At 39.5% G+C, this 22,413-nt stretch overlaps 1 protein-coding gene across 1 annotated transcript in view; it reads right to left on the bottom strand.

Moving 5' to 3' along the window:
• Positions 1-20,569, bottom strand: part of RAPH1 (Ras association (RalGDS/AF-6) and pleckstrin homology domains 1) — a 145,821-nt gene extending 125,252 nt beyond the window's left edge. Inside the window, 2 exon segments of the mRNA XM_039494697.1 lie at positions 20,289-20,293; positions 20,410-20,569. The gene's annotated coding sequence lies outside the window, so the exon portion shown is untranslated.
• Between the last annotated feature and the right edge of the window lie 1,844 nt (positions 20,570-22,413).

Raw genomic sequence — 22,413 nt, 5'->3', positions numbered from 1 at the left:
TTTGGCCACCATTCCTGAGGACATGCTTCCATGCTGATGACACTCATTAAAAATTATATATGTTAATTAAAATTTGTGACTGGTAATAGGTAATAATTGGAGATATACCAATCTCCTAGAACTGGAAGGGACCTTGAAAGGTCATTGAGTCCAGCCCCCTGCTTTCACTAGCAGGACCAATTTTTGCCCCAGATCCCTAAGTGGCCTCCTCAAGGATTGAACTCACAACCCTGGGTTTAGCAGGCCAATGCTCAAACCACTGAGCTATCCCTCCCCCCCAACTTCTTGGGGGAGAATTGTACGTCCCCTGCTCTGTTTTACCCACATACTGCCATATATTTTGGATGATGACCCAGCATATGTTGTTCATTTTAAGAACACTCTCACTGCAGATCTGACAAAATGAAAAGAAGGTACTTATTTGAGATTTCTAAAGATAGCTACAGCAGTCAACCCCAAGTTTAAGACTCTGAAGTGCCTTCCAAAATCTCAGAGGGACAGGGTGTGGAGCATGCTTTCAGAAGTCTTAAAAGAGCAACGCTCAGATGCATAAACTACAGAACCCAAACCACCAAAAGAGAAAAATCAACCTTCTCCACACTGCTTTGGATTAGTATTGAGCAGAGGCCGTCATTAGCATGGACTGAGTGGACTTGTAGACTCTAAAGTTTTACATTGTTTTGTTTTTGAGTGCAGGGTTTTTTGTACATAATTCTACATTTGTAAGTTCAACTTGCATGATAAAGAGATTGCATCACAGTACTTGTATTAGGTGAATTGAAAAATACAATTTCTTTTGGATTTTTTACACTGCAAATACTTGTAATCAAAATTAAATATAAAGTGATGACTGTACACTTTGTATTCTGTTTTGTAATTGAAATCAATATATTTGAAAATGTAGAAAACATCCAAAAATATTTAAATAACTGGTATTCTATTATTAACGGTGCAATTAATCACGATTAATTTTTTTAATTGCTTAACAGCCCTAATAAAAAGGGTTCTTTTCCTCATGTCAGCAGTAATAAACAAACTTGGGATCTGAAAGTCATGCTGACTTCCTCCTTGTCATCACAGATAGACAATAATGAAGATTCTGCATGCCAGGTTATGTCCTCCTTTACCTCCTCCCGCTGCATGCAATTTATGCCCTCAGTTATACCTGTACAACCGTGCTCACACTGGTTTAACTGAAAACAGATTTTACTCTGCAAATCAAATTTAGTAAATAATTCTTTTGATGCATATATAGAAATATAATCCATTTAAAATGTTAGCTCTGTAGTACTAACAGGAGTAAGAAGTAGTAATATTTTGCCACTGAAGCAAGCAGATATGACCTTGAATACACAGAGAAGTCACATGTGATATTATGAGGAGTGGTTTTTAGTAACTGATTTTAGGGGTACAATTTAAGCCAAAAGCATTCCAAAAGATCAAGACCAGAAACCATGTATACGTCCTGCATGTTATTTAGTACGAGGACCAAAGATCTATAAATATCACATTCAAGACAATATTTTGCCTACCTTTGAAATAAAGTAAATTGGGAAACTGCAGAGTAAATAAACAAAGGGATGAGGAAGTGACAGCATAACAATGTGGATGAAAGATGACCATGGAATCATTTAATTAATCCAACATTTACTGTTTCCTGAAGTACTGCTTTGAGGCAACCCTCACTTCCCCTTTTTAAGTGCTGTCCTGTATTTCAAGACACTATAAATGCATTAGTAATACAAGTACATCAACTGATTATTTACACAATGCAAAGAAATGGATAAAACTTTAGCTCTACACATAGCAAGACTCCCCTCCAAAATAAATTTGGACAAATTAGTTTTAGGCAGATTATTTCCTCAGTAACTTGCACAAAAATACATCCAACACTTCAGCAATACCTTTAAGGCATGAATACTCAACATTATTTCTCAAACTACTGTTTAATAAACATCTGTGATTTATCTGGCCAAAACTAGTAAGAGAGACAACATGGCTAAGATATTTTTTATTGGACCAACTTCTGTTAGTGAGAGACAAGCTTTCAAGACACGCTACACTGCATACAAAAACTAGGAAGGCCATCATCTCTGTATAGTTTAAAGTGCAATTCTACCTTGAAAACTGATCACTAAAAATGGCATTGCCTTAATCCACAGATGACTGGATACACACATGTTCACGTATCACTTTACTGCAGTGACAAAATGTTTCTATTTCTCATGTTTTAGAGGCAAGTAATACTTCTGCAATTTATCAAGTTACAAAAGACAAATACTAGGTAAAGAACAAGAAGAGGGGGTTCATAATAAAATGACTACTCAATTTCAGCAGTTACAAGCAAACTATAAAAATTACAAAGCACAAAGTTAGGCTACATTTTAGACTTTCTTTTCATATATATATATATATATATATATTATATAGGATGCTTTAGGTAGCTAGACTGTTCATCTATACATTCTAAGTTCTGTAAGGCAATAAAACACCATCATGCTACAGGAGCTAGTCTGAACATTTGTTGTTAGCACTTTATTGCACAATGTTCAACAGTGCCAGTTTTTGAAGTCTTAAAATTGTAAGAAAACAAGTAAAAAATGGTGAGTGATGACTTACGATCTATGTTTAATATATTATACTTCAAATAATTCAGAGTTAATCAAGAGTCCTACTTTTAAGTATCTGATAATTCGGCTTTCCTGACATTGTTTGAATCTTGCTAAAACACTTTAATGGTAGGAAAAACAGTACAACTCATTTTAGAAGTGAACAGGCAGCTGCTGAAGCTGTTAACAGGCTACGCCTTTTTCAACTCCTATGGCATGTCACAACACAGTGAAAGCACGCTCAGTTATAAAACCAAATATTTAAATCTACACTGGAAGGCTAAAGAATGTGGACAGCATAGGGTCAGCTGCAACTTTTAACATTTTTATTAGAGCACAGCTGGTTCTTTATCTTGACCCTCAATTCGCTCCAAAGTATTCAAAATTAAGATCTAGGCAGCTTTAACTAGAAGAACAGGATAAATTAAATATATGTAAGAAATTAATCTAAATATTAAAGCATTTTATCTGCCTGAAATACATTTAAAACTGATTCATGCACAATTTCTTTTAGCACGTCTAGTCTCAAAAGATAAATCTCTGATATAAGTTTTTGAAAATATTCCCTATTAGGTGTTGTTTTACGATACATTAGTTCTTATCCAATTTGGTATCATCAAGCCCACCATTTCTACTGTGGGTGTTCCCTATACTCTGTGGCATAAAAGGAATGTGCGCAATACAAGTCTTCGATCCACTTTAGGAAACTTCCAGATGAAAGACTTTCAAAGCTCTTACACGTGAACTATAATGTGAAACATATCGCACAGTATAAGAGGGAAAGTTACTTAGGGTTAATTCTGATTCTCTGAAGATCTAATTCCTGCAGGACTCGGACTCTTGTTTCTTAACTTGAAATCAAAGCTCGAAAGAATTTTGAATCCCACACGTGAAAGAATTTTGATTCCAGAGGACAGCAACAGCAGGGTAGATTTTAAGTTAGGCCACATATTGGCCATCATGCACCCACCTTGGAGAATATAAATGCTACCTTCCAAATCTTTCAATTAATTTCTTCAGTTGTACAGGAGGTGAAGCTTCCAAAATAAGCGTATTTCAAGTGATTGGTTATGAAAAAAATGCCCTTTTTGTCTTGTCATCACCTTCTAGTTTCAGGCCAAACAGGTCTTACCAAAAAGAAAATTTACTCAGATGTCGACGTAGAGATGGTCCTTCTGCATGCCTGGTCCAGAAAACTGGCCTCAAAAGAAACAAAAGTTGGGAAGACTGAGCTCTTCAGTCCACTCCAAACTACCTTTTGACATCAAGCATAAGGAATATGGACTCCTGGGGATAGGCGTATAGGTGTGAAAAGGATGTTGACAAGATGAGAGTGTCATGAAGTGGAACTCCATCATCACTCTGGAGAGGAATCTCAGATGAAACTACACCACCATCTTATCCTTGCAAAATCTGATATAAGGTGCATAATAACCATATCCTGAAGCTCTAGGAACGATGAAGTCTCTCTTTCGGAAAACAGCCTTCCATACAAGAAACTCACAGGAACTGAACAGTTCAAGGGAGCTTTCATCAGTTTTGTCAGAATATTATCCTCCCAGGAGCTGGGTGTGGTATAATGAAGTGTTTTGGGTTTTGTTTTTTTAAAGCCATGCCCAATATGAAGCTAACTTATAAAGAGCTACCTTGTCTACATTTAGCTAGTTCATGATAGACCAAAATAGTTGAGTGTTAGATTCTAACTATTAAAGAATGAAGTCGAGCTGTTTTTGTGCAATTAAGTGGATCCACTTTGACCTATATGCACTGTACTGAATAGTTGTCTGGGCCACCAAGATCACTGAGTTTTGCTTGTACTTTTTCTAACAGAGGAGCTGGTGGAAGGATGTAGAGAGAAGGAAGGCATCACTTGCTAGTGCTAGTTTTCCACCGTGCAATGAGCAGAAAACTGATTTCTTGTATATATGAGTGGCAAAGCACTCTGGTGCCCTTCACAATGAAAGAAGATCTGATGTGTCTACTCATGACAATGCATCACTGATCGGCTTAATCTATCTGTAGTCTTATTTTCTTTCCCTGCCAGATATGTGGTGACTATCAATGCTTTGTGGAACAGATTCCAGTCTCACACCTGTGGGACTTCCAAAGTCTGGTGCACCTCCTTGAGTGTTTGTGTGAAACATGGTAGTCTTAATTTTTGGAATGCCATCTTTCTGAAAGCCCTTATGTATGGTTTCAGAGTAGCAGCCATGTTAGTCTGTATCCGCAAAAAGAACAAGAGTACTTGTGGCACCTTAGAGACTAACAAATTTATTTGAGCATAAGCTTTCGTAGGCTACAGCCCACGCTTATGCTCAAATAAATTTGTTAGTCTCTAAGGTGCCACAAGTACTCCTGTTCTTTTTGCTTATTATTTATGTGTCCACCCTCATACCAAGAACATTTTTGTGCAACTGCTATTATTTGAAAAACAGAGTTCCCTGGCTCCCCATCCTCATTTGGATGCATCCACAATCACTACAGTTTGGTAAGAGGACTCATTCCTAATGGTAAATATTCCTTGGACTGCCACTAGGCTATCCAGTCTCTGGATCCAATGTAAGTGTCCACTCTGAGGCTTGCTTCCACTGGGATTTCAAGAGTCCATTTATGTGGACATGTCTGTTGCATCCATGAGCTCCTAGATTTGAAGCATAGAGTGAGCTGTCACCTACTGGCTTATTCTTCTCCTTTCAGCCAGACTGATGTCTTGAATCCTGTCCCAAGCCTGGAAGGACTGGAATCGAGCTGTGTCTAGCAAAGTTTCTATGTACTCCACTTACTGGAGACAAATCCGGACTTTTGGTAGTTTATGATGAACCCTAGCAACTCACCCTGGTGTTGACAAACTGATCTTTTGACATGATCCACAGTGGTGTGGGTGACCCTGATCAGCTGGCTATCTAAGCAGGTGAAAGGTATGCCCTCCCAGCTTGTGCAGGTAGACAACAACTGCCACCACCCACTTCATAAACACCAACAAAACCAACTCAAAAGTCAAAAAAGAAAATTGATAGTGCTTGTCCTTTACTAGAAATATCTTTCCAATAGTTGAGAAATACACTTATGTGCAAGTAAGCACCCACAATCTCATTTTGTTAGGTTTCCAACTCAGAGACATGTGGGACTTTGAGGCATAAAAGTCCAGTGAATTTCTCGTTTCCCCATAATTACAGATGGGCACCTTTTACAGATGATGACCTTCACGCAATCCATTCTTTTATATTGGAAACTACAACTAATATCACCAAACCAATAAGCATGCACATGAGACAGACAGACAGATGGGGAAAATGCCACTTCATGGGTGCGTTGTGAGGCTTAATTCATTACTTATGAAGCACCCTGAGATCCTATAATGATAGGTGCCACAGAAGTGAAAGTATTAGGGGGAGGACAGTGTGGGAGGGGGCTCAGGGCAGTGGTGCAGGGAGGAGTGCAGAGTGCAGGAGGGGGCTCAGGGCAGGCGGTTGGGGTGCAGGAGGGATGCGAGGTGCAGCAAGGGGCTCAGGGCAGGGGGTTGGGGTGCGAGCTCCAGCCCAGCGCCACTTACCTGGAGCAACTCCGGAGTGGCAGCAAGCTCCCTGCCTGCCTGCCCTGTCCCTGGCCACTCCACTCCGTGAAGCGGCCGGCACCACATCCCTGCAGCCCTGGGGGAGGTGGGGGGGAGAAGGAGGAGGGGCACAGAGGGCTGAGCATGCTGCCCTTGCCTGTGGGTACCTCCCCCGAAGCCCCCATTGGCCAGGAACAGGGAACCACATCCAATGGAAGCTTCGAAGGAGGTACTCACAGGCTAGGGCAACGCACTCAGCCCTCTGCACCCCTCTCCCCCCTGGGGCTTCAGAGACGTGGTGCCGGCCGCTTCCCAGAGCGGAGCAGGGCCCACGGCGCCACAGGGGTGGCGATCCGGCCCGCGGACCATAGTTTGCCCACCCACATTCTAAATCATAACTCGGATTTCCATATTTGACAGTATACTGTGCTATGTCCCTTAGATGTTACAAAAGAAAACATGGTCTAGTGCTTCATCCACAGGACTGAGAATCCAGAGGTCTGAATTCTGTTCCTGGCTCAACCACAGACGTGTACTGTGATTTTAGGAAAGCCATTTAACCAATCTGAGCCCCTACATCCCATCTTTAAAATAGAAACAACATTCATTGCTTCACAGAAGCTGGGTGATGGTAATCAGCCAGTGGTCATAGTACAGGCAGGTATCAGTGACACAGGAAAAGATAGGAGACAGGTCCTAATTTAGGCTGCTAAGTAAGAGATTAAAGTGGGAGTGCACCTACATAAACAATATTTATAAATAATATTTACTTAAAGAGTTACAAAAGGGATCTCACTAAAAGTAGGTGACTGGGGAACAAAATGGCAAATGAAATTCAGTGTTGAGAAGTATAAAGCAACACATATTGGAAAAAATAATCCCAACTATACACACAAAATGATGGGGTCTAAATTAGCTATTACCATTCGAGAAAGAGATCTTGGAGTTCTCTGAAATGTCTGCTCAGTGTACTGCAGCACTGAAAAGAGTTAATGTCAGGAACCATTAAGAAAGAGATAGATAAGAAAATATCATAATGCAACTATATTAATCCATGGTAGTCCCCACATCTTGAACACTGCATGTAGTTCTGGTCTCCCTATCTAAATAAATAAATAAATATGATTTGAAAAAGTACAGCAAAGGGCAACAAAAACAATTAGGGGTATGGAACAGTTTCCATATGAGGAGAAATTAAAAAGACTGGGACTGTTCATTTTATAAAAGAGACAACTAAGGGGGGAGGGGAAGAATATGATAGAGGTCTATAAAATGACTGGAGTGGAGAAGTGAATAAGGAAGTGTATTTCCCCTTTATGTAATACAAGAACCAGAGGTAACTCAATGAAATTAGTGGGCAGCACGTTTAAAAAACAAATAAACACTTAACCTGTGGAACTCATTGCCAGGGGATGTTGTGAAGGCCAAAAGTATAACTGGGTTAAAAAAAAAGAATTAGATAAGTTCATGGAGAATAGGTCCATCAATGGCTGTTAACCAAGATGGTCAGGGACACAACCCCATGCTCTAGGTATCCCTAAACCTCTGACCACCAGAAACTGGGACTGGAAGACAGGGGATCGATCACTTGAAACTGCCATGTTCTGTTCATTCCCTCTGAAACATCAGGCACTGACCATTCACAGAAGGCAGGATACTGGGCTAGATGGACCACTGGTCTGAACCAGAATGGCCATTCTTATAACAACTTGGTTCATCATTTGTAAGACTCTAAGATGCTCAGATAGAAAGCACTACATATGTGACAAGTAATTCAAATATTCATTGATAATGAAGTGACATGTCTACATATACAGAATAAAGTAGTATTTCACTAAATCAGGCTTTGGGCCAGAAAGTGAACAAGAAAAATTCATTTCAAAATATTTTCAATGAAACTAACCAAAAAATAGCTTGTACATCTCTACCCCGATATAACGCTGTCCTCGGGAGCCAAAAATCTTACTGTGTTATAGGTGAAACCGTGTTATATCAAACTTGTTTTGATCCACCGGAGCACACAGTCCCGCCTCCCTAGAGCACTGCTTTACTGCGTTATATCCGAATTAGTGTTATACCGGGTCACTTTATATCGGCGTAGAGGTGTATAATGTAAACTAAACCAAACTATAATTGTATAAAATGTCACATAATGAAATGCTATTTAGTTATTGTATATTACCATACCTTCAAGAATAATTTAAGTCAGAAGACACTCCAATGTAGATGACCATTCAAAAAAGTCTGGTATTACCTTTGAAAGATCCAGGCTAAATCCCCATCAGCCATACAGAAAGACTGACTCAACATGATGCATACAACTTTTGGAAGACATACTATCTAATCTAACTAACATCAACTGGTATATGTATAAGCTAATTAATAAAATAACAGTAATTAAGATGAAGTGTATATAATTTGTGCGTTTAAATATATATTTCTTACTGAAGAGACTTCAGAAGTGAAACCACTTGCTAATATATCTGAAAGTGCAGAGTATGAACCAGTTTGTTTTGTTTGCTCTGCATTGGACTTTCAACTTCAGTAGGAATACAAGTCCTTCCCAGAAATACTCAAAAGTTACCATTAACTTATATTTGTAAATATAAAGTAGTGATAAGCTATTCTTAAATTCATTTTTAGTTTGCCTTTTCTGGGGTACTTTTTTGGCCAAGGATTGACTTGTAATATCACTTGCTCCTATACAAGTACAATGGATTGGTAGTTCTCTGCACACTACAGGTATGCCACAATTTCTTCTTTTAGCTCCATTTCTTACAAGAGAAAAGCTTAATTTTCATAAATAAGTACAGTATCACAGTAACTACAGTTTTATCACTGCTATATTACTAGGCTTGGCAGAATTAAATTTTTAAAAATAATTTTGATGGATATCATCAATGCTTATTTTTAACAACTGTTTTCAATTTTTATCAATTTAAATTCTCACCTGCACAGGAAATTATGGGGGGATCAGAATTATTCAATGACAGTAGACATTCAGATTCAGAAAGTGAACGCTTTATAACAGTTAAAACACATATTGTCAACATCACATGGCAAAATATACAAGCCTAAATATCCCTAAATCAAACTCTAGGTTCTTAAAAAACATTTTTCTTATGTTGCCTATCTGTAAATTTTGATCATCAATGGAAATATTTTTTCGTTGGTTCGTGTGTGAAATCAATGTTTACTGACATTTACCTATAAAAATCTAATCCTTCCAAGCCTATACATTACCAACTGCAGTTTAAATAGTACAGAAAAACCCAGTAAACTGCACTACCCATGTCCCACATTAATAAGTAATATGGGTCCTGTGGCTCATCTGAGAATTTCACTCATTTTCCCATTCTTTCATACCCTTCTCCCTGTCAGCAATGGGAAGGGAATGGGAGCTTTAAAGTTTTCTCCATACCCACTCCTTTCCTTAGTTACTGAAAGGGAAGTTTCTCATACCTTCCTTCTGGCAAAGAGTTTCCAAATTCCCAATCCTTAACAAACATGGATTTTTATTTTTAAATGAAAACAAAAGGATATCCCACACTACTAGTACAGCTCATTACTGTTTTTTTTCTTTCTACTGTGTACATATCATTGCTGGAACTCAAATTGAAAAGTAGCTTTTCAGTTCTATGGAGCTGCTCCCAAGGAGCCAAAGCCAAGAACGAAGTCATCTGCTGATGGGTTGGAGTGAACACTTCAACAGAGGTGCAGGAAAAGGTAGACTCTCCACCACTGCTGTCTACAAAGTAGGTTTTAGTTTCTGAAAAGTAATATCAGTGAAACTGGCACACACAACTATTGTTCCTGCATTCAACTGTTCTCCTAAAAAGCTTCATATTACTATTGAGTTAACTGTCTCTTTTAAATCTTGTGTACAGATATCATTAACTAAAGTTAAATTGCTAGAAATGCCAGAATCTAGGAAAGTTTGATAAGCAAAACACAGAAGTTTTCCAAATACAATAGTTATAAATTACTCTTTTTGAATAGTCTGTAAATTTTACTTTACCTATCAAACCAAGTCAGCCAGAATTATCTACCCATGTGAAAAGTCATTGTCTTAAGCCATGCATTAATAAGGTAGGCTGTGAGGTGTTTATTCTTATTTTCTCCAATGAAGTAATCATTGAGCTTGTTTGTTTGGACTTTTTAAAAAAATTTTAAAACATTTTAAAACTTAAGTAATTTCGCCAAGGGAATTTAGTACATACATTTTGACTAAATGTATTAGTTTGAAAGGTCCTTAAGTTATCTAATCACACCTGACAAAAGGAATGGTTGCAGATGTTCAGAAAGCCCCTGGGAAACATTTGCATTAATTATTACAGTTTATGAAAATTTAGAATCTGAAAATGGCTAACAATTATGTGATTAAGTGGTCAAGAAACTCTTTTGGAGTTCTCAAACAGCTGTCAATGACAGTTCAAAAGAATTTACACAATCAATGATTAATATTTATATAATTAACTGATTACTCCAAATGCTAGAGAGAGTCACGGTTACTTTTCCTCTCTCTCTTACTAACACAATAGTAAGAGAAAGCAAATGGTCTATTAAACTTAAGGGAGAAAGTAAGACAATACTGTTTTAACAGAGACCAAGTAGAGGGACACAATTTGGATACTAGAAAATTCAGACAAATGTGATTTAAGTTAAGACTTCAAAAAGTGTTTCAAAGGAAGGAGGAAGATATCAGAAACAAAACAAAGAGCCAAGAATATGTGTTGAACTTAGAAGCAGAGTTGAGGGATTAACTGCAAAGAGAAAAAAAGGTGAATCTCTATCTCAAGGGAGCCGGAGCTTGAAATACATACAGATAAAAGGACTGGATGGTAAACTAAGAAGTGTTCCACTGCCATCCAATCACCAACAGGATAGTGCAGAAAAGGCACAAAAGCAGCTGAGTACTTTAATAAGACTACATAAACAAAAATGTATGAGCAGCATGGCTCTCTTGATCTTTCCAACGAGGCAGTTAAAAAAAATCCATGTGATCTACCAAAACATCAAGTTAAGCATATGTGGTCAGTGTTGCATTAGCGACAATTACTGTTATAATAATATTTAACAGACATTATAAATTCTTGCAACAGTTATGTTTTGATAATAGTTCTTTAAAGTGTAAGATTTAATGGATCAAATTCCTAATGGCAAATAAGCACCCTGCAGAGTTGGCAATCTCCTTTGGAAACATGTAAAGCACACAATGCAAAATCAGGAGCCAAGTAAGAGTGAACTGGATTTGTGACTATGTAGATAAGAAACAAGAGACTTGTTAAATGGTTTCTAGGCAGAAATTGTCTTAACCCTTGGGATTTTTTACAGCATATCACAGGTTGAACACAATCCATCAAGAAATGTGACAGACAGGAATTACAGAAATCTAAAATCACCTAAACTGGGAGTGAAAAAGGAGATGCCTTAATTCCTGCATTCAAAAACAACACAGCCACGAGGCCCCCCAGAGATGAGATTAACAACATATAAAATTACCTTTATTCTGCCCAACCCGTACACAATGAAAAAGTTAACACCTATGCAGGTTCAAGAAACTTTTGAAATAATACATTAAAGGACAGAAAAATGGGAAAATGACCTATTAAAGAAAACAAAGATCCAGTTTTATTCCATATTGAATGGAACACACCCCAGTATTGTATCGGGATTAGGGAAGGGGCACTGAATTCAGGAATAGGACATGAACAATCCTCATTATCAACAGACTAATGAAAAAAGAATTTCGAGACTGGAATATTAATGAAAAGACCTGTACCTTTACTTCAAAAAGTCTTAATGTGAAAAGGAGGTTATGCATGACACAGGTGGATAGTTTCAGTCAGAGGCCAAGTCTACACTAAAAAAGCATAGCTCAGGACAAACTGGTGTTTAGTTTAATCACAGTTTTCTGACATTAAAAAGATGCTTGAAGAAGTCTTAAGTGCAGCTTTCTGAAACAGAACTGAATGGTTTGTCCTGGACTACATTACAGTTAAACTGTTTCAGAGAATCAATACTGGACCCACAGCCTACACCCATTACTAGCAACAGATATGACTTCTAGGGTAGGCCAGATAACAGAGGAGATATGATGGAACAACACACACTTCAGCGCTCTGACCCAAGTTGAATACTATCTTAAATCTAACTACAAATTTATATTTTCTGACTACACTAATACCCAGAAGTAGACTACATATAACTTTATACAAAATCTAAGTTTGTTTTTAAAAACGTTATTAATAATAAAATAATAATAATAATAAATAATATTAGTTATCACTATAGCATTTTCACCCGTAAGTTTCATTGTAAGATAATGTTGATCTTAGGTTTACATGAGAATTTCACTGACAAGGAAAGGAAACTATACCTGTAGTAAGATATAAACAGGGAGTAAGATGTAGAAACAAACTATACCTGTAGTAATATATAGGCAGGGAGTAAGAGGGTACTTGGGACACTCAGTCAAAGACTTTTCCATGTCCCTAGAGATATTGCGAAAACAAGAATAGGGGACCCAAGATACTAGTGCCACAGCCATAAAATAGTTTTACCACCATCTAAGAAGCAGAGAAGTACAGCATTTTTGCAAAACTAATACACTTCCCATGTCAATGTCACTCTGTTTTGGAACATCATTACTGAGCTACAAAAAAAAACAACCCACCTCAGTTATGGAAATACTTATTTTTTTTTAAATTGATCCTTCTAGATCACCCACAGTTTAGCTGAATATATAACACTCCAAAGTCCACTCCCAATTTGACACAGTCAGCCAACATGAGTCATGACACAAGCAATATCCAGAGAGAAAGAAAGGCTATGATCTGGAAATGAAAGTGAATACATTTACTGAAGCTTGGAGAGTATTATCTACAAGAGACTTTTTTTAAAAATTGAAGTTATGTTTCTTTTTTTTTTAAGCCCTCCTTTATGACACTAAAATTGGACAGTGTTAGGGGGTTGGGGGGGGGGGGTTAACCCAACCTTTTTACACCTTAGAAATAAAAACCAGTGCTAACTCTGATCTTGCTGAAAGACCGAAAGCATGTCTCAGAAGATGTATATTATTAACTATCACACCTAAACTGAAGGGGCAGGGATACTAAATTTTCTCCAAAATATAGTCACTGACCTTAAAGAGGTGTTACTTTTAACCAGTACAACAACAACAACAACAAAACCCTTTGTGATCTCTGTTGCTCAGCTTTCAATCCTATGATGCTATTATTTCACTAAGGAGAATTTTAAAAGGGAACAAGAGATAAGGCTACCACATTTGGGTCAACTCCTACAAGCAGGCAGCTGGGTCAGAGATCTACTGAGCAACTGCTTAGCTAGGCATTGCAATCACACATGCCCTGGGAGGAATATCTGGAAAGAACCCCTGAAGTCAGCGTATATTCTTACATTACATAAAGTTGTTGTGCATTTGTTTTGCTGGTGCTGTCTTCCATGACACTTGTGGTTGAGGCTTAGAAGATAGTGCCTCAACGTGAAATAGGAAAAGATTGGGGAACCTGGAAAGTGGATGCCAAAAATCACTTTGTCCTGAATAGTTATTCATTTCCTGAATGAAACTAGAAGAGAGGGATCAACCCAGCATCCACACTGGGGAGCTAAACCACAGAAGTTCATAAATCTAAACGTGCAATAAAACTAGGACAGAGAAGAAAGTCTACAGACTACGTTAAGAAACAATACAAATAAATGATGGGAACAAACAAAGCAGGTATATTGGAAGGTGGTCCTCTTACTTGCCAGAATAGACCAAAAAATGTATTTCTTAGCAAAAACACACACACAATGCAAGAGACTCAGACTTGAATTTACTTCCAACACATATTATGTTAACTGTCAGAATCTAAGCAAGCCATCTTACCAGTTATTGTCTATAAAGATGTAATATTATTATGAAAATATTTCAAGCATAAACACATTTAAGGACATTTCAGTAGAAAGTGGAAGTACAGCAGAAATAATCAAGATGCCACACCTTCAAGTCATTGGTGCAAATCTGATTCAGAATGGTAAGGTCAGAAAGTAGTTACTATCTAATAACATTGGTAGAGAGAACAAAGACAAAATCCACCACTGTTGGCACCTTTGTGGGCAGTCTCAGATGCTAAAAGATTGAATATGCATGTAGGCTGAACTAATCTTTCACTCTAGAGTTGGCTGTTCCACATGTGAGTTGAATAACACTGAGGGAGAAGAAGAAAAGAAGCTTGCACTGCCAATGGTTGCACTTTGAGTACTATCAATACAGTACCTTTTAAAAATAATGCAAAGATGGTGAATTGATACAGTGAAACCACAAATGATAACTTTCCAATAAAGATTTGGATTCTAGAAGCAGCTCAGGAAGCAAGACAAAGAATACTTATCCATAAGTTAGCAGTTGCCCTGTACAACGAGGTCTTTATTAAAAAGATTCCTTATTTCTCAATTTTTCAAAGACTTTAATGAGATTTCTTCTCATTTTTTTTTACTGTAATATGCAAGTTATCACAAAACACTTAAATGTCCAGGCAAAAATATCACTTATTCATCTGAAGAGATAAGAGGTGAATGAACAAGTCTTTCTAGTGATGAGGTAATATCTTTTATTGGATCAACTTTGTCTCTCTTATGCCCTGGAATCTACACAACTACAACAACACTGCATTCAAGTCTTTATAGTAACTTTAAATATGTCAGTTTCTTACTAGAACAAAATTCAACTGAATTATGATAGTAGGCTCCGGGGCTAATAAGCTTTTAGCTCAGATAACTATTTGGTCATGTGGAATTTTAAGGATCCATTTCACGTTTCTCTTCTCCCTAGTATTCGGTTAAGTCAAAAAACCTTTGGTGGGAAGAACTCCATTTGCCATCCTTATTCCATAGTTACATTCTGATGCACATGCTTTTAGACATGCTGTTCCTGGTGGGGAAGTTGTCACAAGTGGTAACCATCAGAAAAGGACAGTTCAGGAGTTCTTCATTAAGACCTATAGTAACCTACGTAGTCAGCAAGATTATAAAACATCACCTAGTGAATAATTAAAGTGTTAAACCTTTAAATATAGAGCCATAGCTCTATTTTTTGCCCAGTGCATTTATTATTTGCAAAGGCAAAGAAAAAAATCACAAATGATGTATTAGATCTGCTTTAAATGATCAGAAATATGCTTCTGATTTAGCACCAACACTTACTTTCTCTGAATCCAACATACAAAATTCTCATCTAGAAAAATATTTTAAAATATTCAGGCATTAAAGAATGTTATGTATTGTTCACTGCGAGATTCTATTTCAAAATAGCTTATTAGTTTATAATATTAAGCCTTTTGAGATGTGCCTTTTACAATGGAAAGAGCATTTAAGGGAATTTAATGCTTGCAGATTAACAACAGTAGAACCTTAAATCCCCTGTCAATCTACAGGCCAATTACAATTACAGGCAATGGTAGTGGAAGCTTCCCACCGGTAACCCGTAACCTTGTTGTACAAGTACCTAAAGGCGGAAAATGTCACGCCCGTTCAATCCTTGTTGACTTGTACCTACAATTTGACTAAGGTGTGTTTTGGACCATTAAAATAGCTTCTTTTATTCACTACTAAATTAGGCAATTATTTTTTAGTATCAATTATATTTCATTATTCTCTTTAAAAATCACTCAACTGTTGTGTGTAGCCATATTCTGTTGTATATAAATTATACATAGGTCTAGTGTCATTATGCATGTTTCAAGATCAAATTTGCTGATTTAATGGTTAAAGAGTTTTCATTTCAAGTCTTGTTTTCTGGGGATTCCTAATTCTACTGTAAAAATTCCTTTGAGTAAAACATCTGAGCCCAGAAGTATTCCCCCCTCCCGCCCAAAGTGTTTAAGGAAAGGGTATTGAAACATCATGAAGCAATTGTACATATGTGTGGTTTACTGGCACAATGTACATTTTACATTCCTATTCAATTAGGAAATAAATCAAACGTAGCATGCATATATTATAAACCAGTGGTTCTCAACGAGGGGTGCACATATCCCTGGGGGTACACAGAGGTCTTCCAGGGGGTACATCAATTTATCTAGATATTTGCATAGTTTTACAACAGCCTACATAAAAAGCACTAGCAAAGTCAGCACAAACTAAAATGCCATACAATGTCTTGTTTATACTGCTCTGTATACTATACACTGAAATGTAAGTACAATATTTATATTCAAATTGACTGATTTTGTAATTATATGGTAAAAATGAGAGAGTAAGCAATTTTCAGTAACAGTGTGCTGTGACACTTGTATTTGATTTTGTAAGCAAGTAGATTTTAAGTGAGGTGAAACTTGGGGGTACACAAGACAAATCAGACTCCTGAAAGGGGGTACAGTTGTCTGGAAAGGTTGAGAGCCACTGTTATAAACTATGTATTTAAAAATCCTTATGGGTCATATTTTTGCAGAGTCTAATAAAATTAAAGACAGGCATTAAGATTATACACTCTTTGGGATAAGTACAATCATTTTCTATGGCCTCAATCCTGCAAAAAAATTATACCAGCGCTCAATTTTACATACTGAGTAGTCCCATTCAAGTCCATAGGTCTACTCCCAGTGCATACAATAAGCATATGCTTAAGTCTGTACAGGATCAGGGCCTATGCATGTACAGTAGCTAGCACAATGGGACCCCAAGCAGGCTGAAGCCAATAGGTGCTACTGAAATATAAATAGTGAACAAAAATCAGATGAGAACTCCAGACTCTCTCCATTGGGTAAATAATTCAGTAAAATCTGTTTCATAATGACAAAAGCAAGGAAATTTGAGGAGTAAGGCTAAAGTTATCTTCAACTTACTCCTCTGAATAAGGCTTCAAAATCCATCTCTAAATAATAGGTGATCCTAAATTCCTTACATAATATTTCTAGCTGTTATGTAGAAAAGCACCTTTTTTGCTTTAAAATTCTCTCTTTTAATGTGATCCAGGTTGTCAGCAAAGTGCTCAACACATGATAAATTAAAATATCAGTTTTGAAAGTTGTCCAGTGCCCTATTTTGTTACAAATTTTGGTTTTCTACTTAACTTGAAAATTCACAAGTAAATCTACTTGCTATTCTGTTTGCATGGCTATTTTATGACTTGCACTTTCAGCTAAAATGCAAGAAGTTTTTATTTGTTTGGAGTGTTATTTTGTCTCTGGTTTTGGTTTTGCTAATGAGAATTTAAGGAATATGATCTAAATTGTTTAAATGAGCCTGATTTTCAGCATAATGTGTCTTTCTTAGCATTTGTTTAGACATGATTGGCTAGTTCAGGCTTTCAACTTTGTCCCATTTGATAGACTTTTTTCCTCCAGGGGCATAAAGTTGCTTTGACACTAGATATTTTTTCTTAAGGGCGGGGGTGGGGAAAGGGACGTGACACTTCCTGTCAATGCTGGAACAATACCAGATAAAGATGTCCCAATAAAACTCCTAAAATAATATTCCAGAAAGGAGAACAAAGGGTCTGATATTTATGAGATGTGCTGATACTCTCCTAAAATACAGTGCTTAAAAAGTTTAGAACCAACTCCTACCTTTGTTTCAAAGGTGTGGGGGGCCGAGGGGGGGAGAGAGATTAAGTAACACAATGTCTTTATGGCTTAAGAAAACTGACCAGTCTATTATAAAAAAAAAGCGAGTAAGCTAAAAAAAAGTTACAATACCAGAAGATATTTGAAAACCCATTTTGAATAAAAATACGGTAAGTACACTTAAGCTTAAAATGAAAGATATAATTCTGTACCTATGATAGTTCAATACATATTCTTATTAAAAGCAGCCTGGCTTTTTTTTTTAAACCTTAATATACAGAGAGTTCCTAAACAATTAATCATAATGAACTACTGCCTTGGAAAATCTATTTTAAACAAAGTCAAGGTTACAGGTAATGGTCTCAAGACATTATTATGCAATTTTTCAGGGAGGACAGGTTTTATATTACACATAGTGCTCTCTTTCATATGAAAAATCTTGGTACTATGAAATTATCAAAAGGCTAAGATATGCAACAATTGGTAAGCAGTACTCCTTTCTTTGACTGGAGCGTTTTGTTTCTTAGCAATATTGTCTACCATGCCACCTACTAGCAAATCTAGAAAAACATGGGTAGCAGAACACTTCATCACAGGGTGCTGCTCTGAAAAATAGCCACTTTAGGGAAATCATCTATCTGGAGGGTGGGGGAGAAGCTCCATAGGCACTTCCCAATTCCATACTGTGAAAAAGCTTCACTACCATGGACTCTTGTAACAGTATTCCAGTGCCACCCAGAGATATGAAAGCCACGTGCTAACTGAAGCATGGGCAAACAATTAGCTCTATATTCCTCCCACCTACCATGCAAAAGAGAGTGAAATATTACACAGGGACACTGTCAACTTGTTTTGTGTCTTTTTTTAAATAACTAATTTAAAATTCCAGTTTCTGATACAGCATCTTTTAGATGGTATGTCCGCAGTAGGCATTCTTTATTGCTTATAAAAAAATTCTTACAAGTGATTTTTCTATTCCTTGTCTATGTTCAGAAGAGTCTTTCGGCAAAGGAGTAGTTGGCTGTTCACAAAAAACAATGAAACTGACTAAGCATAAAGTAAAACTGGAAAGATTTCCTTCCTTCTGTTTTAAAAACTTTAGGTGTTGCTTGTAACTATAGTAGTTACATAATTTTCAGCAGAACTGTGTTTTCCAAGTTGATATGTCCCTGTAATAAAAGTCATTCTGGCATCCAACGCAGTTTTAAGTTATGTCTACAATCAGAGAGAACAGTGGTTCTCAACCCTTTCATAACAGAGCACCAACTGACTTTACAGACACTTCAGTACCTTATTTATAGAAAATGAGTAGATGCTTCTTTTTCTGTGCATTTTATTATCCTTCTGGGTACATGTAACCAAGGTCAAAATCACTGCTGAAAACAACTAAATACCAAAATCAAACGAAAATGTATAGGTATTTTATTAGCTGCCACATAATAAGACAATTACCCAATAGGAATGAAATAACTTCTCTGTTCATTTTTTTCTTTTCCATTTTAAAATGGATAATTATTTGAGGCAACTGATAGCTTTAAAAATGAATACAGATGTACAGTAAATTTAACTGCTGTTCTAACATTCAAAATATATTTCTGTATACAGACACTCCTCTTTCTCCTCCCACTGGAGATTTTCACTATGCACTAGAAAACTCGCCTCATCTTCATGAAAACCAATGCAGACATCTGCCTTGCCTGGGAGGTTCTTCAAGGATCATTATGCCCCTCACCAATATGGATGGCAAAACAGCTACAAAAATACGTTTTTTAAAAAAGGAATTAAAAATTGTAGATAATCAGCCTTGTTCTTTCCCTCCTACATTAAGGAAAAGGGTGTTGATTCTTTAAGCTATTGCCATATATATTTGGTTAGTCGGTGGATGGGACTATGTTGCTTTCAGCTCCACAGGGTGGGGACTCGCTAAAGCTGACATTGTCTGAATGCCACAAAACAGATTCCTCTCACATCCCCGGTCTACTTTCAACCCTCTTCTTTTCAACAAAATGAATCGCATTCCTATTTTTACATTAAAGCTCTTATTTTGCACCTCAAGCTCAGAAAAACCGATGACAGGATTCAAATAGAGAGGGGGAGAGAAAGAGACAAACCACAGCACCTTTAAACACACATACCCCCATCAGACCCTCTCTTTCCAAAGCTTGAGCTGAACTGATTTTTAGGGGGGGGGGGGGGAAGAGAACTGGAGCCATGAAGAATGTAACAGACGAGGGGCGAGAGGCGGTGCTGCTGCTGGGGCAACCCCAACCCTACACTCTGCCTTGGGTGGCAGCTTTCCTGGCGTGACCCTAGGGAGCACGGATGTGGAAAAAAAAATCCAGCTCCTCCTATTCCCCCCCAGCCCCAAAATACAGGGGAGAGCCCGTCTTCCTCCCCCCATCCAGCTCTATTACACACACTTCTAGCCAGGGCACCACAAGATCCGATCTATTATTGTCCCCCTCCCCAAATCACCGCCCCCAGCTGGGATGTGCATATCCCCCCCCCGGCTCCCCAGACAGGACAATAGGGCGAGCCCCCAGGCTCTGCCCCACACACCGCGGCTGGGAGCCCGCTCCCCAGGCCGGGGGATACAGCCCGCGGCTCCTGCCGGCAGAGCAGGACGGGGAGGGAGGACCGGCTCTCGGCTCCCCTTCCCGGGCAGGCGCTGGGCACTCACCGCGGCGGCGGCTCCCCGGGCTCCTCCTCTCGCCGCCCGGCTAATGGTGGCAGCGCGGCGCCGGCGACTCCCCCAGGCGCTTCCCGGCCCCTTCGCTCAGCGCGGAGCCGCCCCCGCCTGGCAGCCCGAGCGCGTCCCTGGCCGGAGGCTGCGGCGCGTCTTCTCCCCACGCCCCAGTGCCTGACTCAGCCTCAGCCCCGCCGCCGCGCCGGGCTCTCCCCGGCCGCTCACTTCCGGCGCGCAGGCCCCGCCGCTCCCTCCGCCGCAGCCCGCTGGCTCCCCCGCTCCATTCATCCGGCCCCGCGCCCGACCTGCTGTGAGGGGGAGGCGCCGCCTTCCCCCTCACCGCTCCCGCCACGCGCCTACGCTGCCGCGCGCGGGGCCCCGGCCTTCGGGGCCCCTGTGCCTGAGCCCGAGCCCACGGTTGAGCGTCCACATTCCCGCCTGAACGGGCTTGCGGCTGCTGGCCCTGGGCCTCACAGCTGGGCTAGCATGTCCACACTGCACAGGAGGGGGGGCTCTCAGGCAGCCCCCTGTGCCTTACTGGGAGACGTATTAAAATGGAGATGTACCATTTTATATCCTGAAGCTTAGGCTATTGTATACTTGAGGGCAGTAGACATGTGCAGGGGTGAAAAATATATGGTAGGCTAAGGGAAAGTGTGTATCCCTCCAATATCCCTTAAAATAAAGAGTTGCTCCTTGTTTGTCATGTGGTTTTCCCTTATTTCTATGCAACAAAGGTGGTCACCCTACTTCCAGGGCTGGCTCCAGACCCCAGCGCGCCAAGCGCACACTTGGGGCGGCAGGCGGCTCCGTTGGACCTTCCGCAGTCATGCCTGCGGGAGTCCACCAGAGCCGGGGGGCCAGCGGACCTCCCGTAGGCATGCCTCTGGATGCTCCACCGGAGCCGCAGGACCAGCGCACCCTCCCCAGGCATGTCTGCAAGAGGTCCCCCGGAGCCGCGGGACTGGCAACCGGCAGCGCGCCTCCTGCGGCATGCTGCCGTGCTTGGGGCGGCCAAATTCCTAGAGCCGCCCCTGCCTACTTCTGACTCAGCTCTGCCTTAAGCTGCATCCATGTTGCAAAATGACAGGGCGTGGACCTGAGTCACAGCAGCATTCAAGTTCTGATCCACCCGCTCACCCGGTAGGGTTCTAGGACCTCGGTCCTGAGCCCTTGCGGACTGGAGTCAGACTGGTATATGTGTGGACGGAAGAGGAGCCTGTCCTCAAACCTGAGTTGGAGCCCTGGATAGGTGTTCAGTGTAGACATATTCAGCCTTCAGTGCTACCCGTTGATTGCTGCACATCCTGGGACTGAGTCGGGGCAGGAGGGAGATGCACTAGCCTTGGCTGAGGTGCCAGCTACCGTACAGGGCCAGTGGGGCCTATGCACACCCAGCACTAGCTCCCTCTTCTCTAAAGCAAAAGGTTTTCAAAATTGCCCAGGGATTTTCAATGACCTGCTGAATCAACTCAAAAGGGAACTGCACTTTCAAAAAGTGCTGAGTCTTTGAAAATCTAATCCTTCTCTGCAGTATCTCATGTTGGACCTCTTCCCCCCAAATCACTTGTCATTTTTTAAATCTAGGCCAGAATCGTTACAGGTAAATTCCAATTATCTGAATGTTTAAGGGGATACTAATTATTCAAAGGTTTTGGATTTCACAGGCGCAAAATTTAATTTTAGCTTAATTTTGGATTCTAGAACTAAAAGCTAACTTCAGCTCATCTGAAACTCACATAAGTAGAGTTTGGATAACCAGGGTTTTCCCAGTCTTCCATCTGAAAACTCCAAAGGTGTTTCACGAGAGATTAAATACAAGTCCCAATTTTGTTCCTTCTGGACCCAGTTCATCCTTGACCTATGTAGTCATTTATGTAAGAATATAAGAGCCATAATGTGTCAGACCATGGTCCAGTTTGCCTGGTATCCTGTCTCCAACATTGCCCCTGAAGCTCTGGTGTAACAGATCAAGGCAATTATGGAGTGATCCACTCC

The sequence above is a fragment of the Mauremys reevesii genome, linkage group 11, assembly GCF_016161935.1.
Source record: "Mauremys reevesii isolate NIE-2019 linkage group 11, ASM1616193v1, whole genome shotgun sequence".
NCBI lineage: Eukaryota > Metazoa > Chordata > Testudines > Geoemydidae > Mauremys > Mauremys reevesii.
This window is presented reverse-complemented; position numbering and strand designations above follow the sequence as displayed.